General features: G+C 48.4%; 1 long non-coding RNA gene across 1 annotated transcript; it reads right to left on the bottom strand.

Annotated features, from left to right (window-relative positions):
* Window positions 1-15,124: 15,124 nt before the first annotated feature.
* Window positions 15,125-16,778, bottom strand: LOC105107000 (uncharacterized). The gene is made up of 3 exons (XR_838811.3): window positions 16,115-16,778; window positions 15,641-15,891; window positions 15,125-15,351 (listed from the first exon to the last, which is right to left on the bottom strand). It is a non-coding gene; the product is annotated as an uncharacterized LOC105107000 (long non-coding RNA).
* Between the last annotated feature and the right edge of the window lie 4,460 nt (window positions 16,779-21,238).

The raw sequence follows: 21,238 nt of genomic DNA, 5'->3' as shown, positions 1-21,238 counted from the left end.
ACCAAGCCTTGCCCTTCGGCCGTCTTCCAATAACAGGATCCCGAGGCCAAGTGCGCTAACCGCTGGCACAGGGAAGTGCTGTGGGCCCGGCCAGCACTGGACGCCCATCGACGGATTCCCAGTATTGTCTTCCAGTTGCTAGACTACGCTGCTTTCCAGTACATTCTTTGGGCTGTAAAAACTAAAATGTAAGGAAAGCACTTTCATACAAATAAATTCAACCGCAGCAAGGCAAATTGGCTTCTGATTAAGTTGGCGAGAGAAGGTAATGAACTCACTCCGATTGACATATTGAGAGTTTCTCTCGCCAAATCCAATTGGCAGCTCCAGAATTATGGAAATGTCCGGATTATTTCCACTTACCCAGGGCTAGGCCTGCTGGTATCTGATTCAGTGTTTACTTCATGAATGAGGTCAGTTCCCAGCACAGCTGGGGTTTCAGCAAAGGAATCAGAGCTGCTGGTCAGCAGACAGCGTTCCCACTCGAATCTGACCGTGGACGTCAGGGCGCCCTGGGGCCACCTTCTCGCAGCTTGCCCAGGTTAGGCACTCTCTCTCTGGCATTTTCTGGGGCTTGGCTCTCCTCCCTGCTCTGCCAACACTTCCCTGTAGAAGCAGACGGAGCCCGGGCTGCAGCCTGAGCAGGATGAGATCATGTCCAAGTTTCCCACAGCACAGCGCTTCCCTCTCCAACCTGCCCCCCTGGTATTGCAACATCGTGCCCCTTATGAATTTCAGAGCTGCCAGGAAACCAGGGTCGGTTTTTTTTTTTTTTTTTTTTTGGAAAAAAATTATTTATTCCAGGATGGCTCTACTTGTGTGGTGTGAGAGTGACTCAGAGTGCTTTGGAAGCCACCTCCAAAGGTAACTATGTCCCACGGGCCAGAGTGTCCCCTGAGCCAGCTCCCTACGTGGGTAAAAACAAAAACAAAAGCTCACAAGGGGCTCAAAACACTCATGTACAGAGTGACATCCCCTAAGTTCACAGAGGTGACTGGGAAAACCTGAGGACAGAGAGGACAGGTGATGCACCATGGCAGGGACAGGGTTCAGCTCCACATGACTTCAGAAGTAGCAAGGCTCTTAAATGTCATTGACCTGTTCCTCTGCGCCCTAGCTGACACAACGGGACAGCAGCAGCTGTAAAGCCTGGGGTCCAAGTCTGCCCCTGGCAGCAATTTCTTTATCTCAGTGAGATGAGGTTGTAGGAAGCTTAGGGAGGGTGATTTGGTTTGGATCCCAAAATGATGGGGGGCATTATATACTGGAGCAGTTTTACTTAACGAAATCTGGGGGTGGGGGGAATCCGAAGTAGGAGATGGCTCAGGGGCTGGAGGCAAAGGCAGATTCAACAGGGAAGCTTCTTCTCTTTCCGCATCGGCAAGGCAGAGTTCCCATCTCCTAACAGAACAATGAGACTAGCGGCTGCTAAACGTAGGCATGAGAGAACCACGTAGAGGAGACACGGTTCAGATGTAAAGACACAAGCTCTCTCTTCCTTCAACCTCAACAGAGGTCATTTTAGGATAAAGACTCCACTCTGTCTTATCCAAAGAATCAGTCCAGCTGCCCCGGGAGATTTCAAAACATCTCTACCCACCTGAGGATCTTAAGAGTTTGCTCCAGTCCGATTCGGAACACAACCTGTCTCAGACCCAAGATGCTCCTCCATCCACCTGTTCCTGTTTCCCAAATGCCCGGTACTTGCTGTCAATTCTGTTGCCTGTTTTATCCCTCAGTCATGTCAGTCTCTAATCTAAATGACATTTTCCCTTGAATATGCCCCTGGAGGTTTTTGAAGATGAGAGCCTAAACAAAATTCATTCCTTCACATCTCTGACCTCATCCCCTAGGCTCTCTGTCCACTCAGCTGCCACCATGCCAGCCCCCCAGTTGATGTCCTGCTGATGCTTGAACTCACCAGACACACAGCCACCTCAGGGCCTTGGCACATGCTGCTCCCTCTGCCTGGAACACTCTCTCTGGGTCGTCCATGTGGCTCCCTCCGTCCCTTCCATTAGGTCTTTATCCACATGCCTGCTAACCAGTGGGATCATCTCAACCGCCCTCCTCCCCAGGCCCTTCCACGTGTGTCCTCCTTCCACTCATGACTATCCCTGGAGCTGCTATCCCCGCCAAAACAGCACCGGCTCCTCGTCTGCCCTCCACCTGCCTCCCTGGTTGGAGCACCAGCTCCACGTGGGCAGACATTTTTGACTCTCTTGCCCACTGTCACAGCCCAGTCCCTGTAACAGTGCTTGGCATACCCACTCTGAAGTATTTATTGCATGTCCTCTGCACACCAGGCACTAGTCTAGGCACTGGATGTTTTTGCAAAAGTTTTGCCCAGCAACTGAGGAAATGACTCTGCTTTAAGGTGCTAAGTAAGTTCTATAAGCTGAAGGAAACTGGTTCTCCTGATTCCTCGGAGAGATTGAAGGAGATGAGCCAACACTTTCCTCTCTCCCTCTACCTCGCCGCCCCCTTGAGTCTGTACATTCTACTTTCCCAACAGACACAGGAAAGGGGGATCATTCCAGAGCAAAGGCAGAACCGTTTATGATTTAGGAACATGGGTGTTTGCTCCACTGGGGCCAACCATCCCCACTTTTGACGAGCTCCTGAGGAGGAAAAGCATCTGATGTGTGGTCACCTCCCCTGTTGTTACAGAGCCATGGGGCGGGGAGAGCTGCAGACAAGGCAGCCACATGCAGGCAGACGGCCATTCCAAAGGCTTTCCGGAGAGATCGGGGGAGCTGCTGCCCCAGCCACGGGGAGAGGGACGGAGCCTGCAGCCAGCAGCCCAGCTGGAAAGTCTACGTAAGAGACCTGGAGGAAGTGGGGCCTCCATCCCTCTCCGCCGGCCTGTAACCCTGTCTTTCTCACCCACTCCCCACCCCAGAGATTTGCCAGCCCCAGAGGCTCTCCACATCTTTATCATTTGAAAGCTCACTGGCTTCTCCCCACAAGTCAGAACTTATTTTCTTTCATCCCTTTTGAAAAGCCTTTTGTGAGATTGAGAGTTGACCCAAAAGTAACCTCTCTATTCCTGTCTGGAGGGAAAATATTTCCAGATCAGAGCGATCGGTCTGCAGTGCCAAGACTGGGCATATATGAATACTTGATTATGCCTCCTAGACCCCGTGCCAGCCACAGTTTCTGAAACGGATCATGAGTAGAGCAAAGAAACTGAGAATCAAGGGGTTTATTATTTTCTCCATTAAGTATTTTGAAACCGAAGTTTCCACATTTTTAAGGGTTTGATGTCATAAAATTCCCATGTATGACTGCATTTCAAAAAATGGAGTCATTGTGTGTGTGTTGGAATGTGAGCGGTTCAGCATACAACTGAGAACCAGGAATTTGAGATGCACAGACAGAAAGAGCCACTGAGCATTTGCTGTCATGAGTTCATGTGATGGTAACGCTGTCCCAGAACCGTCTGGAAGTTAAATGTTTGTCTTCTGAAAAGACCCGGGACCTCCAAGGGCCAGCTGTTGTCACCACGAGTGCAGCGTAAGCACGTTTCTATTTAAAACTTTCGCACCTGGTACTGGACTATTTCTTGTTTTCCAAAGGGTACCCTCTCTCCCTCGGATTTTTTTCCACCTTCCCGTTTCCGTGCTAGTTTGGTTTAACCCAACCTGCTGGGTTTCACCCAACCCAAAGGCAGAAAAAGAACGACATTTATAAAAGGAGCTGGTAAGTTGTGACCTTTTGCCTTTGCTGCCAAAACCGGGCTCAGATGGAGACGGGGCAGCCCCGGCGACAGTGCTGGAGGGTGAGGGCTAGAGAGGGGCCGAAGAAGGGAAAAGTGCTCCCCTGTCCTCAAGTGACAGGGAAGGCAAAGGCGGGCACTCAGTGCGGTTACCTCCACAGCCTCTCTAGTAAGGCCCTCAGGTGCCCCCTGAGTCCCGGGCACCTAATCTAAATAAACTCCAGATCCGTCAGCATCAGTTGCCTGTCAGGGGCAGGGGACACTCAAGAGAAGAAGAAAAAGAATTCAGAAAGGGGATGAGTGGGGCCGGAAACCGGGGAACAGAGGAATTTTCAGCACAAGCGATCAAAGGCAGAGACTGAGAATGGCTGAGTGTCAGGACGCGAGCCCAGAGGTTTTACCAACATCTAAGTCCCAAATCTTCCCTGCCTCAGTTACGGAGTGAAGAGTGGTGAGGTTCAGATAGTCAAGGATGGAGAGTTTAAGGCTTTGGATTGTACTCCTAGATTTTCCCCAGTTGTGGATGTCTTCTCACTTCTGACCTTCAGAGGGTCCTCCTCCCCTGCCTCCTCCCTCCTCTACCCACCCCCTTCTCTTCCTCCTGGGCTCAGCCAGTCTCAGAGGGGCAGGAGCGGCTCGGAATGACACCGGCGGGGACAGAAGGGTTCTGGAGCTGGGCCTGAGGTAGTCAGCGCAGAACAAGGCAGCACTTGTGTATGGAAGCCCTTCAAGGCGGTTTCACAGATGCAGGGACCCTGGACAGAGAGGAACAGAGAAATTCCAGAGATTTTTCACGTGCAAGTGGATATTTCCTTTGAGAGTTCGTAGACTAAATAATACTCCTGTGTCTAAGGGACGGTGTATCCTGCTGACCTGGCAATGTTCTGTGCGCTCAGGGCCAGCACAGGGAGCCCACGGCGGCCTGGAGGGAGGTGGGAGCGGAGGAAGGTGAAGCTGCCTGAATGGATGTCTTTATGGAAAAACATTGGTGATGTTCTCCCTCGGCCGGACACGACGTCCATCTCAAATATGGAGGAAGAATTTGTTGGCAGACTTTGGGAATGAAATGGGTGGACTTCTAAAAATAAATACACCCGGGTCTCTTTATTAACCATTTTCAAATATATATATTTTAATAGACTTTATTTTTTACAGCAGCTTTAGATGCATAACGAATTGAATGGAAAGTACAGAGGTTTCTCGTATACCCCCTGCCCCCCGCTGCACGCACAGCCCCCTCACCGTGAATATCCCGCACCGGAGCGGTACCCGCAGCGAACCGACGTCGACACGTCGTTGTCACCCAAACCTCACATTAGGGTTCATTCTGTGTTTTGTATACTCTGCAGATTTTGACAAATGTATAATGACACATATCCATCCTGAGAGCGTCATGCAGAGCCGTTTCATCGGCCCAAAATCCTCTGTGCTCCTGTATTCGTTCCTCCCTCCCCCCAGTCCCTGGCAACCTCTGCTCTTTTGACTTCCTCCATAGCTTGGCCTTTTGAGAATGTCCTGTGGTTGGAATCACACAGAAGCAGCCTTTTCCAATTGGCCTCTTTCACTTAGTAACGCGTTGACGTTTCCTCCACACCTTTGCGTGTCTTGATGGCGCATTTCTTTTGGGGACTAAATAATATTTCACTGCTTGGATGTAGCCATTTTCATATATATTTAAGCAGCCAGATTTTTTAATAGGATACTATAATTTGTTAATAACTAGTATTAGAATAAACTCTAAGAGAAGATAAAGGCAATACTTGGCTTAAACACAACAACCTCTACATCAACCCTATTAATATGAAGCCCTTGTTATCCTTCTGGTTGTAATAAGTAAACTGAGGCACAGAGAGAACCTGTGGGGAGATTCATAAAAAGAACAGAAGAGTCTAGAATCCCAGCTGTTTGCTCCATCTCAGATTAGAGCACAATGTATGTTTGTAGTATTTTAAGTTTATAAATTTGGGGAGGGGATGAACTCTTACTCCCAGCTCCTGGGGTTGCCATGCAAAGGGAATTCCTTAAAGTGACACTCCTTGCCTCTCCCCCCCACCTTACTTCCTCCTTTCGCCCCTTCCTTTCCGATGGGAGGAGGAGCCACTTTCCCAGTTGGTCAGATGGGGAGGAACTGGGCATGCTCAGAGCATCCCCCATCTCCTCTCTGGGATGGCCTGGCTGTAGAGCACACACTGGTCAGCTGGTCAGCTCTCAGCTGGCCTGAGTAAATCAGCATGTCCAGTTCAGGAGGGCAACATCAAGCAAGCCCGCTCGCCCACAGACCCAAGCCATGTCCTACAAACAGGTTCATAAAAATAATGACACTAGCGTCCCAGCCTCATTTTCTCTGACTCCTACACCTGATTGGTTATCCTGGTTTCAGTGGGGAGGACACCCCCTTCCAAACCTACAATGTCATCGAGTGGCTTTTGAAAGGCTCTCCTCACCTGATCAGCCAGATCCTTACTGGTGCCAAGCTGTCTCTACCATCATCACTGAGTCTGGTAACTCTGAAGCTATTTTAGGCTCAAGGAATATTTCATGAACTTACATTAAAAGCACTGAACTAGCCTAAGAGCATAGCCAGCCTACTTTTAGGCAATCACTTGATCCCTTAGAGAAATCCAACTGAAAAATTAATTTTAGACCAAAAATTCAACTACTTACAGTCTTGACAACAATTCTATTTAGAAAGGTCTACATAGAACCAATTGCAAACTAAAATTTCCATGAAAGAAGACAGATATGAAGGCTATATCCAATTTTTTTTGAAGGGGGAGGTAATTAGGCTTATTTATTTATTTGTGTATGTATGTATATATTTTAATGGAGGTGCTGGGAATTGAACCCAGGACCTCATGCATGCTAAGCATATGCTCTACCACTGAGCCTTCCCCTTTATATCCAAATTTTTGTCAGGAATTGCAGAGAACCTCCCTTTTCTGCATTAATGGTTTGATTCACATTTTCACGTCTTGAGTCTGTCCCAGTACATCCAGATCACTTTGTAACATCTGAGTTTTCTTGAGCCAGGGTTGAAATACCACCATGACTTATCAACATCGAGAGCAACAATAAAAAAAAAAGTGTAATGTTTGAGATGTATCTGCTGGTGGAGGGACTCCACAAGCATCAGGACGAGCCCCTTGAGAATGGAACCTAATTTATCAAATGTAGTGTCTTATCCACACGGCATCATTCATGACAGCCCATCTGTATTTGGTAATTAGGAGGAGGAGGATGGTGATCATGGTGGGAAAGATTTTCCTGAGCACAGCCACCATCTCGGTTGCAGTGGGCTGCTCAACGCTGACTGTCACTGTGACTAACAAGTTATCATTCCCAGCCCCCCCTCCTCCCTCGCCCACCTCAGCTCAGGCTGGAAGAGCCAAATGCAACCTGGCCCAGTCCTACCAAAGGACACAGGCATGGATGTCTTCAGGAAGCCTCTCTGGTAGAGGTTTTGCTTTTCTTCTATGAAACAGATAGAACTGGTGTTGCCCCTTCCCCTTCTTCCTGCCTTGACAGTGGGCATGATTCCTGGAGCTGCAGCAGCCATTTATGACCATGAGGTAACCAACCAACTCTGTGAAGCCGCTAGCAGCCTAGTGCACAAAAGCTACTCTAGCTTCCAACCTTCTCTGCCCTGGGTGTCACTAAGACCATTGGAAATGCCTGGAGCATCATTAGACCAAAGAAGACAAGCTGTACGATTAAAACTAACTGCTGGCCTACTATCCTCAGCTAATGTCAATGGAACAAGATGTTAAAAAGCAATTCTGTTTCAACTCTGGCAAAGGTCCTGAGGCAGAGAACAAACCAGTAGGTGCCAACTACTGTGTCCCAAGCAGGTACTAGACCACCACTGCATGGCCTGCAAAGAGCTGTGGCCACCCACAGGTTGGAGGTGGTAAGGCCGAGAGGGAGAGATTGGAAATTAGATGATTTCTTTAGAGAGATTGGTTGGATGCTGTGGCCCCAATCATGGATGAGAGGAGGGGGTCCAGTAAGGGGGACTTCGAGGAGGCCATTCAGAGAGCTGACATACATACCCAGGGGCTTGGGGGACCAGACTACTGGTGTCTGTCACATACGCGGGAAATCTTAACAGCAAGAAGCCCTAAAGTCATTACAAGGGGAGGTGGCTGCACAATTAGGGACAGAGTCCCAGCCCCTGGTTTTCCTCCTGGACCAGATATGGACGATGAGAGAGAGCTGGCCCCGGAGGGCTGCTGGGAAAAGGGGGCCAATCCCACTAAAGCCCCAGCTGGGTGTATCTCCATCTCCCTCAAGGGAACAGCAGGCGAACAAGCCCCCAGCTCATGAGGTGCCTCCAAGGAACCCCAAAGCCTCTCACAGGAGAAAAGTCAGCTCAGAATATTTGCCATGACTGACAGCATGGGCCCCCCTCGCCCACTTCACCCTGGAGGGGCCCAGGTACTGGGAGGGAGAAGAGCAGAAGACAACGTGGAGGAATCAAGTGTGAGGGTTAACATTACATGTCTCAGACACGGGGTGCCTGGAGATTTGACCAACCACTATTTCTGGGTGTGTCTGTGAAGGTGTTTCTGGACGAGATTAGCATCAGAGTTGGCCGACTGAAGCAGGTCGCCTCCTCGGCGGGGAGTGGGCCTCAGCCCATCCACTGAAGGCCTGAGTAGATCAGAAGGTGAAGTAAGAAAGAAAGCTTTCTCTCCCCCTGACTGTCCTCAAGCTGGGACGTCCAACCACTCCTGCCTCCGGACCTTCGCTCAGACAGGAGCCCGAGCCTTCAGCTCTCCGGGGTCTCCTCCGGCTTGCCCTCTGCAGGTCTTGGGCTGCTCCGCCTGCATCATGCTTAGAGGCCAGCTCCTTAGAGCACATATATAGCTCTGTCTCCTATCAATTCTCTAGAGACCCCGGCCCAAAACATAGAGGGGGCTTTGAGAAGTGACCCTCCACCACTTCCCACTGCAGGCTTGTGGCTGGACGCAGCCGAAGTTAGGTGGGAAGAAACTTACCTTCTATGAATTTTTGTAGACTTGAAGTGACTGAAGCCTTTTTACTATCCTACAGCTGCCAGAGGGCACTGGGGCTGCCAGAGATTGCACTGGGGGTGGTTGGGGGAGGCTGGAGAGAAACCAGCCCCCCAGGCATGTGGAATGGGCCCTGGAGAGTAAAGAAGAGAGTTTTACTGTTGCACAAACCCCGTCCATGCCACGCCCTGGTTTCAAAACATGGTGTGTGATGCCTGCAGTTGGTTTGTGTTTGTGGGAGGAACCGGAACAATCAATTCCCTTTCCCCTCCTTGGCCATCTGTGCAGGTTCTAAAGCACAGGACCATGTGGAATTCAGGCCCTTGGTTTATTCAGTGTAAAAAGTAGCTTCAAGGAGCATCGAATTACATGACCCTTTTGAAACGTGCTTGAAAAGCAACTCCTTTCAAAGCCATATCGTTTCCCATCCTGCAAGAATCCCGCTGGAATTGGGAGCATTGCCTCAGATTGAGTTCCAAGCTGTGTCTCAGCCGGTGAGAGACGCAGCAGACAGTACGTTGAAAACCACCAGACCAGGAGGAGCTGATGTTTCTCTGTCTCTGCCCAATTCCCAGGAATACTTTGGGGGTTTCCAAGCCCACGTGGGAAGCCTTGTCAGCCTGTGCCTGGAGGTGCAGAAAGAGCAAGGTTGGGCAATTTCTGCGTCTTCACTCCCACTGCCCTCGTCTTGCTGGGTGTTCGCCCTGTCCAAGTTCTCCTGGCCCCCGTGCCAAGGCAGGCTAGGTCCAGCCGGGGATATTTATAGCGCTGGTACACAGCTGGGCAGCTAGTAGGAGCCACTGTTTTCTGATATGCGGAAAGGGAGCTATTTATACCGGGAGTGGGACGAAATTTAGTCCAAGGGATGGCTACAGTCATAGTTGGTGTTCCTTGTCCTCTGGGGAAAGTTCTCGGGATCCTCAGACAAAAATATCTCTCACCCTCACTGCCTAGACAGTTAAATTCAGCCGACGCTGGTTGAATGCCAGGTGCCTGGTGGGCGCTGAGATGAGTAAGACCGGCCCCTCTTCTTGTTACAGTCCAGGAGCGAAGACTCTGTCAAAGCAAATCGTGATGATCTGGTCCATCTCTGCCCATGGAGAGCACCACGGGGCACCAAGGGAACCATGATGGAGGCTGCTGGGCCTGAGGGAATGGTGCCGGGGTGGGGAGAGGGGAAGGAGTGGTCAGGGAGGACCACAAGGCCAGTGATCGCTCACCTGGCTTGGAAGGATGGACAGGATGGACGGGAAAGGTCCAGGTGAGATTTCACCAAGGCAGCAGGAATAGAATTCGGGGTATACAAGCTTTGCAGCCTGGCCTGATGCCTTCTGGGAACATCCGGGAATCAGATGCAGCCTGAGGGCAGAGGGGCTTCCTGAGGGACTTCGGAGGAGAGCCTGAACAAGTAAGCTGGGGCTGGGCTAAAAAGGGTCATCTCCCAGGCCCAGGAATGTGCACTGACGCTGACTTTGCCTTCAGGCAGGAGGAGCTGGCAAAGCTGTCTAAGCAAGGAAGCAGTCGTGATTCCAGGGAGTGATGGGAACTGTGGAGCTGCGAGCAAGTTCCCCCTGTGTCTCTGTAGCATCATGCCAGGCACACAGTCGGTGCAGCAGAGATGCGAGTTGGCAGAGCAGACCCCCCACCTACCCATCCATGAGATGCGTCCAGGCAGACTTGTTGAGTGCTGGATGGTGGCTTCAGGCTCTGTCTTCCTCCAGCCCCTTAGGCAGGTCCAAGCCTCCCCAAGATTTCCTGTCATGTTTGTCCCGGCCACTGCTGGCCCCGCAGCCTGGCCCTGCCCTGCTTCCCTCCCCGCCCCACCCTGACTCTTCCTATTGCTTTATCTCCACCTCGGCATCAACCCCGGCGGATGCGTGGCCTCATGCCTTCTCTTTGAAAATCAAGTAATAATAATAACAACAAAATTCTTGCTGAAGATTTGGAGGCTTGAAGCAAGTTTACAGATGCTGCCAACTTAAAAGGGAATGTTAGCCTCTGCGTGTTCTGAAATATCCATGAGCCATTTCTGCCTTCACCCCCACTTTACTGCTTCTGCTTCCAAGCTTCTCCCTTCTCTCTCTCCCCAAATGCTTGTTCTCTGATTATGCAGAATAGTTTAAGGTATGTGGGGTCTGGTTTGGTTTTTTTGGTCTCTTCTGCGAACTCTGAGGGCTTCACCTTCCACCCCTTAGCGAGGTATTTTCCTAAACAAAGACCTTTTGTTCCCTAAGAAGAATGCTGGTCCCATAAGGTAAAAAAAGTCATTGTTCCCATCTCACAGCATTCTCAAGCAGCTGTGCGAGGCACTATATACCTGGAACCATCGGAGATGAGAAAAATACTGTCCTTGGGGCAAATGTTAGAAAAGGACCAAGATTCTTTGCTTGACCAAACTTTTTAAGACTTCTGAAACTTCTAGGCCCATCTTTACCCTTCCTTGTAAAATCTAGTTTTTGGCAAGAAGCCTGCTGAGTCAGTTCAGCAAGAACCACCCCCTTCCCCACCCAGCGCTCAATATCTGATCAGCTCCTCATCCCCCTCCAGCCCCCAGGGGATGTCTGCCCACCCTGGCCTGCCCTCAGCAAGAACCTTGTGAGGTCTGTTTAGCCAGAATCCCCTTGCCCCCAGTGTTTCCTCTTAGGAATTTTCCACCTACTGACCCCACCCCTGGTCCTTGACTCTAAACTCCCATCTGCCCAACCTGTATTTGGAGTTAGACCCAGTCTCTCCCCGACGGTAAGACCCCACCACAGTGGTCCCTGCACCCACTGCCATGGTCCCGCTGGAAAATCTGCCTTCCTGTCTGCAGCAAGTGTCACTAAATAACTTTTTCTTTAGCAGGAGAAAACCTTAACCTAGACTTGGTGTTGAATCACTTGCTCAGCAGGTGGCTACATTGTAGAAAGTGTAGAACGCAGAGGGGAAACCTGCCTGTGGGTGGGGCTGGGCACAGACCGGACAGGAAGAGGGCGCTCCCACCGACCCTGTCACGGAAAAACTAACGCTCCAGGGCAGCGATGGAGCTGATGGAGGTAAGAGAGGAGAGGCTCGCTGGGTAAGCTCCGAAGATGAGGAAGATTGGAGAAGGGGCAATGACAAAATGAGGAAGGTGGAACGAGAATCCATGTGAGGGAAGGAGAAAATGTAAGTTTTGAATGTACAAAGTAGGAGGAGACAGAGGCCGAGACGCACTCACCCAGGCTGAGATGGTTTTCTGAGCTGTGAACAAGAGCCCGGCAGAGGCAAGGCCAAGAGGATACTCTGGACCAGCGGGTGTGGGCTGTGCTCAGCAGAGAGCGTTTCCAGCGGCAGTGGCCTGGTCCTCAGCCCCCCGTGGGTGTCAAATTCTTGGTGTGCTTCGTCTTTCTAGAGGGATTGGGAACTTGCTGAAAGCTCTAGTGTGTCCCTGACCCTCCAGTGTTTGACTCCAACTCTTGGTTTCTCCTTGGAATGCTTCAAAGGTTTTCAGCACAAATCTAGACTTTTTCCCCCCTCACTTGTGTATTTCTGTCCTGTATCCATTTGGCTCCATCAGGGGTTGGTGGAGGAAGCTGGGAAACACGCAGGCGGGATGCCACTGGCTCACCCACTCTGAGCAGCTCCCCATCCACCGCTATTTACAGTGATGAGGCCAGTTTGGTGATGCCATCTCATGAGCACTAGGACAAGCACATGGAGACATGCAAAAGGCTACAATGCAAGGCTTTGTGAAAAAGCAACGTCGGTAGAGGGAGGGTTAATAGTCAAGTGGTAGAGTGTGTGCTTAGCAGGCACGAGGTCCTGGGAGGTCCTGGGTTCAATCCCCTGTAGCTCCATTATAAATAAATAGACCAATAAATAAATAAATAAACAAACAAACAAACCGACCTCATTATCCCCTTCTCCCCCTCCAAAAAAATTGGTTATTTGATCAAAGACCCCTTTTCAGGTCAGCTGAGTTTTCTCGTAAAATCATCAAGGTACCCAATGTGACCTGGGATGCCTGTGAGTAGTTTGCAAAGTGGTGATTGTGAGAATCTGGAAGGCACGCCCACCCCCTTTCTGAAATCTGGAGGCAACATCTGGGGAGCAATATAGGCGTGTGGCGCCCTCTGGCGAGAGCGGATCAAAATGTCTCTTCCAAGCGCCCAGAGTGGGCTTTTCTTGGCGATGGACATCTCCAGTCACCCGACATCCCACCTTTGTGCAAAACGCAAGATTTCTAGCTTTGCACGTGGCCTTTTGGGGCCTGCATCCTCGGGCAGCATGGAGTTAATGTGGCTCAATCTTGGAGGACTTACTTGCGATTTTGGCCAAGTGGGGAGGCAGGTGTTTATCCCAGGGTTGATGCACAGACCATCAAAGGGCTGAGGTCAGGGAAAGCCAGACAACCAAGGGGTCCAGGCCTCGTGGTCCCAGAGGCTGCCCCAGGTCTCTGGGAAGGAAGCCACGACCAGGTAGCCAGGGTTGTCCTCCAGGCTAAAGAGAGACCAGGCTAGACACCAAGAAGCCTCTAAGTTGAACCAAGCATCTCTGTCCCTCTGGGAGAAATATCAGGTATGATTCTAGAAAGTCCCTGCAAAGGGTAAAAACAAGCACCCCACGCTTGTAAGAGGGCTTGGTCTCGGAACCGCCCAGCACCAGGACTAGTCTTCTGGGTCACGTGGGAAAGTTTGTGAAAGGCCAAAGAAGATGGATTCTGTGCTTTCCAGTCCTCAACTTTAAGCCTAGAGGAAGTTACAGGGAGTGAGCTCTGGACGGAGCCCCAGCGCTGCAAGAATCTCTCCAGGCTCAGATTTACATGCCTGACGTTTCCAGGTTCCAGGCCAAGATTCCTTCCAGGGGCGGATGAGTTGATTCCGGTAAATAACATATGCGGCTGCGCAGCCTTGATAAGGCGCTCTGAGCGTGCGCCCCGAGTCGCTGAGGATCCAGCAGGTGTTTCTCTCTCCGCCATATGTGTTACTCAGGAGCTGAGTTCCTTCCAAGCACTCTGACATTTCTTGGAGGGATTAACCACAGACTCTGTTGGAATCAGGCGAGAGGGATTTCAAGGCACCCAGACACCTGGAGGAGGCCGGTGCCTGTCTCCTGCAGAGGGTTTGAAAGTCCTTGAAGCTGGGCTCTCAGAAGGCCCAGTAGGGATCCTGAGAAGGAAACTCAGAGGATGCCTTCACGATATCAGCCAACCCACGAGAGAAGATCTGCAGGTTGCATAAACTCTCTGGCCTTAACTTGTCAAATTTTAGATAGATTCCGCGTGTATGTGTCGAAGTGCAAAGACACCAATGACCAAACTTGAAAACACCCTTGTATTTTCAGAGTGGACCAGGGAAGGAGGAGCTTTCTTAGCTTCAGAGTCTTGATGGCAGTGAGGAGGAGTCTGCCCTGCAAGGAGGGATGTGGGCCTGGGGGAGAGAGTCCTCGCTGAAGGTTCTGCGCCAGGCCCCCTTCCTCTCTCTGATGGGTCCATATCTTTGTAATGCCAGCAGCTCTCACCCCATTCACTTTGTTCTTATTCTTACTTTTGTGGCATTTACATTTTATATTGAGATAGAATTTACACACAATACAGTTCACCCTTTTAAATTTGCACAATGCAGTGGGTATAGGTCAGTGGTAGAATGCATGCTTAGCATGCATGAAGTTCTGGTTCAATGCCCGGTACCTCCATTTAAAAAAAAAAAGTGGTTTTTAGTATATCCACAGGGTTGTGTCACCATTACTACAATCCATTTCAAAACATTTTTATCACCCCAAAAAGAAACCCTGCAGTCTTTAGCCATCATCCCCTAATTTTCCCATCCCTCCCAGCCGTAGGCAGCCACCAATCTATTCTCTATTTATGAGTTTGCCTATTTTGAGCATCTCATAAATAACAGAATCATACAATATGCTGTCTTTTGTATCTCGCTCCTTTTACTTACTGCAATGTTTCAAGGTTCACCATGCAGTAGCGTATGTCATTGCTTCATTTTTATGTATGAATAATTTTCCATTGCATGGATAGACCACATTTCATTTATCCATTCACCAGTTGATAGCCATTTTGTTGTTTCCACTTTTTTGGCTGAGTGATGCTGCTTTGCACATTTGTGAACATGATTTCGTTTGCACACACGTTTTCACTTTCCTTGTGGGGGCCCCCAAGAGTGGAGTGGCTGTATTATATGGAAACTCCATGTTGAATCTTTCTGGGAACTGCCTTGATGGTTTCTACTCCTATCAATGTTCAGATGTCTAAGAATTGGTCAGTCACATTTAGCAAAACAATAAACAGTATCACTGGACCTTTCCAGAAAGATTCTAAACAAGTATGAGGGTTCAAGTTCAATGTTAGCTGAGAAAGTTGGCTAACTGGCTGCTTTGGTTAGACGAAATTAATAATAATCATTTCTTAATGTCATTTTAACTTTTACTGAGAGGTCTTCTAATTCAAATTAGCACATTATAATTACACCTTAGAAAGAAGGGAGCCGAGGAGCGTTGGAATTTCCTTGGTGGTCAGGCTGCACCATCTTCAAGGATCATTTGTCCATCCACAGACACAAATCAAGCACTCGTTTCAGGTCAGGCCCGGATGCTCTGGATCCACAGGTGAGCAGAAGAGACAACGTCTTCCCCTTCATGGGCTACGTTCTAGTATAGGAATGCGTCGGAAAAACCAAGCAAAACTATTGCTTTGCAGGTAACAGAAGGGCTGTGAGAAAATTAGAGGTGTAGGGGGGTGGGGGCTGCTTCAGACAGGATGGTCAGGGAATCCCCCTGAGGAGCTATGTTAGTTTTGCTGCCATAACAAGTCACCACAAACTCAGCAGTTTAAAAACAACACCCATTTATTAGTCTCAGTTCCTGTAAGCTCACCAGGGTTCTATGCTCAGGGTCTCACTTGGCCAAAATCGAGGTGTTGTCTGGGCTGGGGTCTTACCTGGAAGCTCTCAGAAAGAATCCTCTTCCAACTTCATCCCAGTTGTTCACAGAATCCAGTTTCTTGCAGCTGTAGGACTGTCTTAGTCTGCTCAAGCTGCCGTCACAGAATACCACAGACCAGGCACCATTTATTACTCAGGATTCTGGAAACTGGGAAGTTCAAGATCAAGTTGTCAGCTGATTCAGTGTCTGGTGAGAGGCCGCTTCCTGGTTCTTAGACAGCTGTCTTCTCGCTGTGTCCTCACGTGGCTGAAACAGCAAGGGAGCTCTCCAGGGTCTTTTTTATAAGGACACTAACCCCATTCATGAGGACTCCACCTTCCCAACCTAATCACATCCCTAGGACTTCACCCCAAACGGCACCACACTGGGAACTGGGTTTCAACATCTGAATTTGGAGGGGATGCAAACATGTAGCCTATAGCAAGGACTGAGGTCACCCCTTTTCTGGCTGGTGTCAGCAAGGACTTACCCTCAGCAACTTGGGGTCACCCACATTCCTTCCTGTGTGGCCCTTCCATCTTCAAAGCAACCGCAGTGTCTGATTTTTCTCACATCTTGTGTCCCTCGACTTCTCCTTCTGCCACCAGCTGGAGAAAACTGTCTGCTTTTCAGGGCTCGTGACTTCCCATCTTAAGGCCAACTTTGTCATACTGCATCACCTAGCCGCAGGAGTGATCAGAGGTCTCTTCGTGTTCACAGTTTCCAGGGATTAGGACATAGAAGGGGGAAAGGCATTTTTAGAATTCCACCAAGCACAGAGATGACACAGAGACCTGGAGCAGGAGGAGGAGGTGAGGATACGGCATGCTGGGGGCCACATCCTCCCTGGGGGAGGAAGAAACTGGATCTGTGTGAGGGACAGAAAGGCCGGTGTGAGCTTCAGGAAAGCAAGTGATGTGGAGTATGGCCTGAGAGGAGGCGAGCGAGGGGGGAGCCCCTCTCAACCATCAGGGTCCTCGTGGACAGCCACGGACAGGATGGAGCTGGAGGTACACCAGGCCCAGGACACTTGGAGAGACTGCCGTTTAGAACTAAACCACTGAGACTGCTTCATTAAAAATAGCTTAATTAAGACATAATGTCTAGTTGACATGCAATAAACAGCACGTATTTTTTTTTTATTGAGGCATAGTTGATTTACAATGATGTGTTGGTTTCAAGTGTACAGCAAAGTGATTCAATTATACATATACATATATATTATTATTTTTAAAAATAATTTCCTTTATTATTATTTTTTTATGTTTGTTTAATGGAGGTACTGGGAATTGAACCAGGAACCTCACGCATGCTAAGCATATGCTTTATCACTGAGCTATACCCTCCCCCTACATTCTTTTTCAGATTCTTTTCCATTGTAAGTTATTACAAGATACTGACTATAGTTCTGTGTGCTATACAGTAGGTCCTTGTTGATCTATTTTATATGTTGTAGTGTGTGTGTTAATCCCAAACTCCTCATTTATCCCTGCCCCCACCCTTTTCCCCTTTGGTAATCATAGTTTATTTTCTGTGTCAAGCAGCCTGTGTTTAAAGGGTACAACTTGATGACCTCTGGATATATGTACACATCCATGGAAGCATCTCCACAATCGAGCTAAGGAACGTATCATCACGCCGAGAAGTTCCCTCAGGCCCCTTGTCACCACTTCCTTCCTCCCCTTCTGCTCCCCCACCCTCAGGCAGCCACCGATCTGTCACTCTAGATCGGTGTGCATTTTCTAGAGTTTTCCATAAATGCAATCATACAGTATTGTTATGGGATGGTTTGTGCCTTCCTCCCCAAATTCATGTGTTGAAGCCCTAACCCCCAGGACCTCAGGATGCGACTGCATTTGGAGATGGGGTCTTTAAAAGGTAATTAAGTTCAAATGCGATCATTAGGGAGACCTAACTCAATATGCCTGGGGTCCCTACCAGAAGAAGTGATTAAGACAGACACTCCAAGGGATGAGCATGTGAAGACACCAGAGAGAGATTCATCTACAAGCCAAGGGGAGAAGCCAGACCTGCCAATGCTTCGATCTCAGGCTTCCAGCCTCCAGAAATGCGAGGAAGTAAATACCTGTTTTTTGAGCCACGCAACCCGTGGCACTTGGTTACGGCGGCAGCGCAAGCAAGCTGATACAAGTGCTGGGGGAGGGGTGCGTCTTCTTTCATTCAGGATAATTATTTTGAAATTTGTCTATGTTTTTTCCTGTATCGCTAGCTCACTTCTTTCTATTGTTGAGAACTGTTTCATTGTGTGGATTTATTTACCCTCTCGCCTGTTGATGGACATTCAGGTCGTTTCCAGTTTTTACTTGTTATAAGTAATGCTGCTGTGAACATTTGTCTTTGTGTGGACATGTATTTCCTTTTCTTTTGAATATTCTTAAGAATAGAATGGCTGGGTCATATGGTCATATGGTATACTTTAACTTTTTAAAAAACTGCCAAACTCTCTTCCAAGGTGGTTGTACTATTTTTCATTCCCACCAGAAATAGATAAGACTTCCGGTGGCTCCACATCGTCACCATCACTTGACATGGTCAGTCTTGTTCATTTTAGCTATTCTAATAGGTGTGTAGCGACATCTCATTATGGCTTTAATTTGCATTTCCCTAATGAGTAATAATTTTGGGATTTTCTCATATGCTGTTGGCCATCCAATAAGAAAAATATAAGCTTATTAAACAAAATAAGCATTTATTTGTTCAAATATTTCACCCATTTTTAAATGGGTTATTTTCTTATTAACTTTTGAAAGTTCTTTATGTATTCTGAATACAAGTCCTTTATCTGACATGTGATCTGTAAGTATCTTCTAGCAGTCTGTGGCTTAGCTATAGTCTCTTAAGACTGTCTTTCAAAAAAATAGAACTTTTACATTTGGGTAAGTTCGGTTTATCAATTTGTTCTTTTATGGATTGTGCTTTTGGTGCCATATCTAAGAAATCTTTGCCTAACCCAAGTTACAAGGTTTTCTCCTGTGTTTTCTTCTGTAGTCTTATAGTTTTAAGTTTTACATTTAAGTCTGTTTTAATTTAATATTTTTGTATGATGCAATATATGGATCAAGTTTTTTTTGCATATGGATATTCAGGTGTTCCAGAACATTTGTTGAAATGACTGTCCTTTTCTCATCGAATTGCCTTTTAACCTTTGTTCAAAATCTATTGTCTGTATTTGTTTGGTCTATTTCTGGGCTCTCTTTTCTGTTTCACTAACCTATTTGTCTTTAAATAGACCTGTTTATTTCTAGAGGACTGTTGATTTTTTTTTTAATGGTGTATAGTCAGTTTACAGTGTTGTGTCAATTGCTGGTATACAGCCTAATAGTTCAGTCATACATATACATACACATATTCCTTTTCATATTCTTTTTCATTATGGGTTACTACAAGATATTGAATATAGTTCCCTGTGCTGGACAGTATAAACTTGTTGTTTATCTTGATCTATTTGTCTTTATGCTAGTACCACACCGTCTTGCTTACTGTAGCTTTACAAGTCTTAAAATCAGGTGGTGTGAGACTTCCTCCTTTGCCTTTCCTTTTCAAAGTTGTTTTGCTATCCTATGCCCAGTGCGTTTCCATTTGAATTCTAGAGTCATTTTGTTAATTTCTGACCCCAAAAGCCTGGCTGGAATTTTGACTGGGATTGCATAAAATCTATAGATCAACCTGAAGAGAAATGACAACTTAACAGTGTATATTTTTAATTGAGATATAATTCACATACCAAAAAGTTCTCCATTTTAAATTATACTATTCAGTGGTTCCTAGTACTTACAACATTGTGCAACCATCACCACCATCAAATTCCAGAACACTTTCATCACCCCAAAGGAAGGCCTGTACACACTCGCAGTTACTTCCCATCATGCCTTCCCCAACCCCTGGCAACCACTGATCTATTTTCTGTCTCTATGGATTTGCCTGTTCTGGACAGTTCATATTAATGGAATCATACAACATGTGATCTTTGGTGTCTGGCTTCTTTCACTCAGCATACTGTTTTAAGGTTCATCCAGGTTATAGCAGACATCTTAACAATGGGGACGCTACAACATCTAAATAAGCAGAGAGAAAGGCAAGCCTGGGACAGTTCGTAGAAACCACTTTTTAGAATTAACTCCCTGGCATCATCTTTTGTAATATGCTTACTCTTCCCCAAAGTAAACCATGTGGTTAATTTCCAGCTAACCGAGGGGGTGGCTGGCTGGGGTTTGCAAAATCATTGAACTGTAGAGCTGACCGGAAACTTAGAACTTGTGCAGTGAAGAGGTTGCAAACCGGTTGCCCAGAGGCCAACTTGGCAACCAGATGTGTTTGTGAGGCCTCTACAGGATGTCCTTAATAGGTGAGGCAATGTTTCAGAATTTGGGGATTTTCACAAAAAATTCTTTAAAAAACTCAGAGGTCTGGCAGCCCAGGGCCCACTTTTCACCTGACTGCAGTGAGGGGAGGAGCCTCTCCTCCAGACCTCCTTGGTCACCACCAGCCCACAGACCCCCCTGTGTCCCCACACCTGCCCCTTTCACTGTCAGCTTACCTGCCCGGCCTGTACACTGTCAAATTTGCTCCTTCCCCTAAGAGTCAAATCTATTCATTTTATAGATAAACCCTGGGGAGGTTACCTGATTTTCCTGGGGGCAAACCATGAGTGCTGATTTTGAATCCTGCGCTTTTGCCTACTCTGTAGACATCCCCTCCACTAGGGTGACCAACTCGTCCTGGTTTTAGAACATAAAGTCCTGTAGCCTGGAACCCTCTTGGTCCTAGACAAACCAGGATGGTTGCTCACTCTACCTCTCACTTCCTGTCTTTCTACCCTACCAAAAAACATAACGTAACAGCGTAACATAATAAAGTAGAGCTGTTGACCTAAGATTTCATCTTTCCTTGGGCCTGCTTGCTGGGCCAGACAGGTAATCGTCAACACCACCATCCCTGGCTTCTTCCCGGTCCAAGCCGTGTGTGGTGCCATCCTTACGGCAGTGACCTGATGGGACATGCTGGGCTCCCTGGGGCTCAGGGGCTGGCACTGGGCCTGGTGATGGAGGACGCCTGGAACTGAAGGGGCCTCGGTCCCAGCTGCCGGCAGCGTACTAACCTTTGCTGCCAGATGGCAGAGTGCGGCCCTGTCTGTGATTAGGTGGCTGACTGCGCTCGGAACCCAGCAAGCCAACGATGAAAGCTGTGCGGAGAACATTGTTACACGACTTTTCATAGTTTCCCAAGTAAATATTACACTCACTGCTGCTTGAATTACTAATGCCTTGGAAGTGGAGGCTGAAATCTGTTCCCAAACAGACTCCTCTTTTTTTTTTTTTTCCTCTGTCACCTAGGCGCTCAGCATTGTTGTCGAAATGTTTTCCTGGGCTCACCCATCCTCCCAGCCCAGTACATTCCCGCGGAGAGAACTTGGCACCCGCTACCCCCGGATCGCTCAGCAGCCTCACTTCCCAGCTCCTCTGCTCCAGCTCCGCATCCAGCAGGCAGCTTGCCGCGGGCAGGTGACCCCACCGTCCTGTGGCATCTCTGCAAAGAGGGAGCGATGGAGAGGCAGCTGCAGCTGCTCTCCAAAGAGACTCGGCTCCGAATTGGC

This window comes from Camelus dromedarius, chromosome 14 (genome assembly GCF_036321535.1).
Source record: "Camelus dromedarius isolate mCamDro1 chromosome 14, mCamDro1.pat, whole genome shotgun sequence".
Taxonomy (NCBI): Eukaryota; Metazoa; Chordata; class Mammalia; order Artiodactyla; family Camelidae; genus Camelus; species Camelus dromedarius.
Note: the sequence above shows the minus strand (reverse complement) of the source record. Positions and strands in the feature narration are given on the sequence as shown.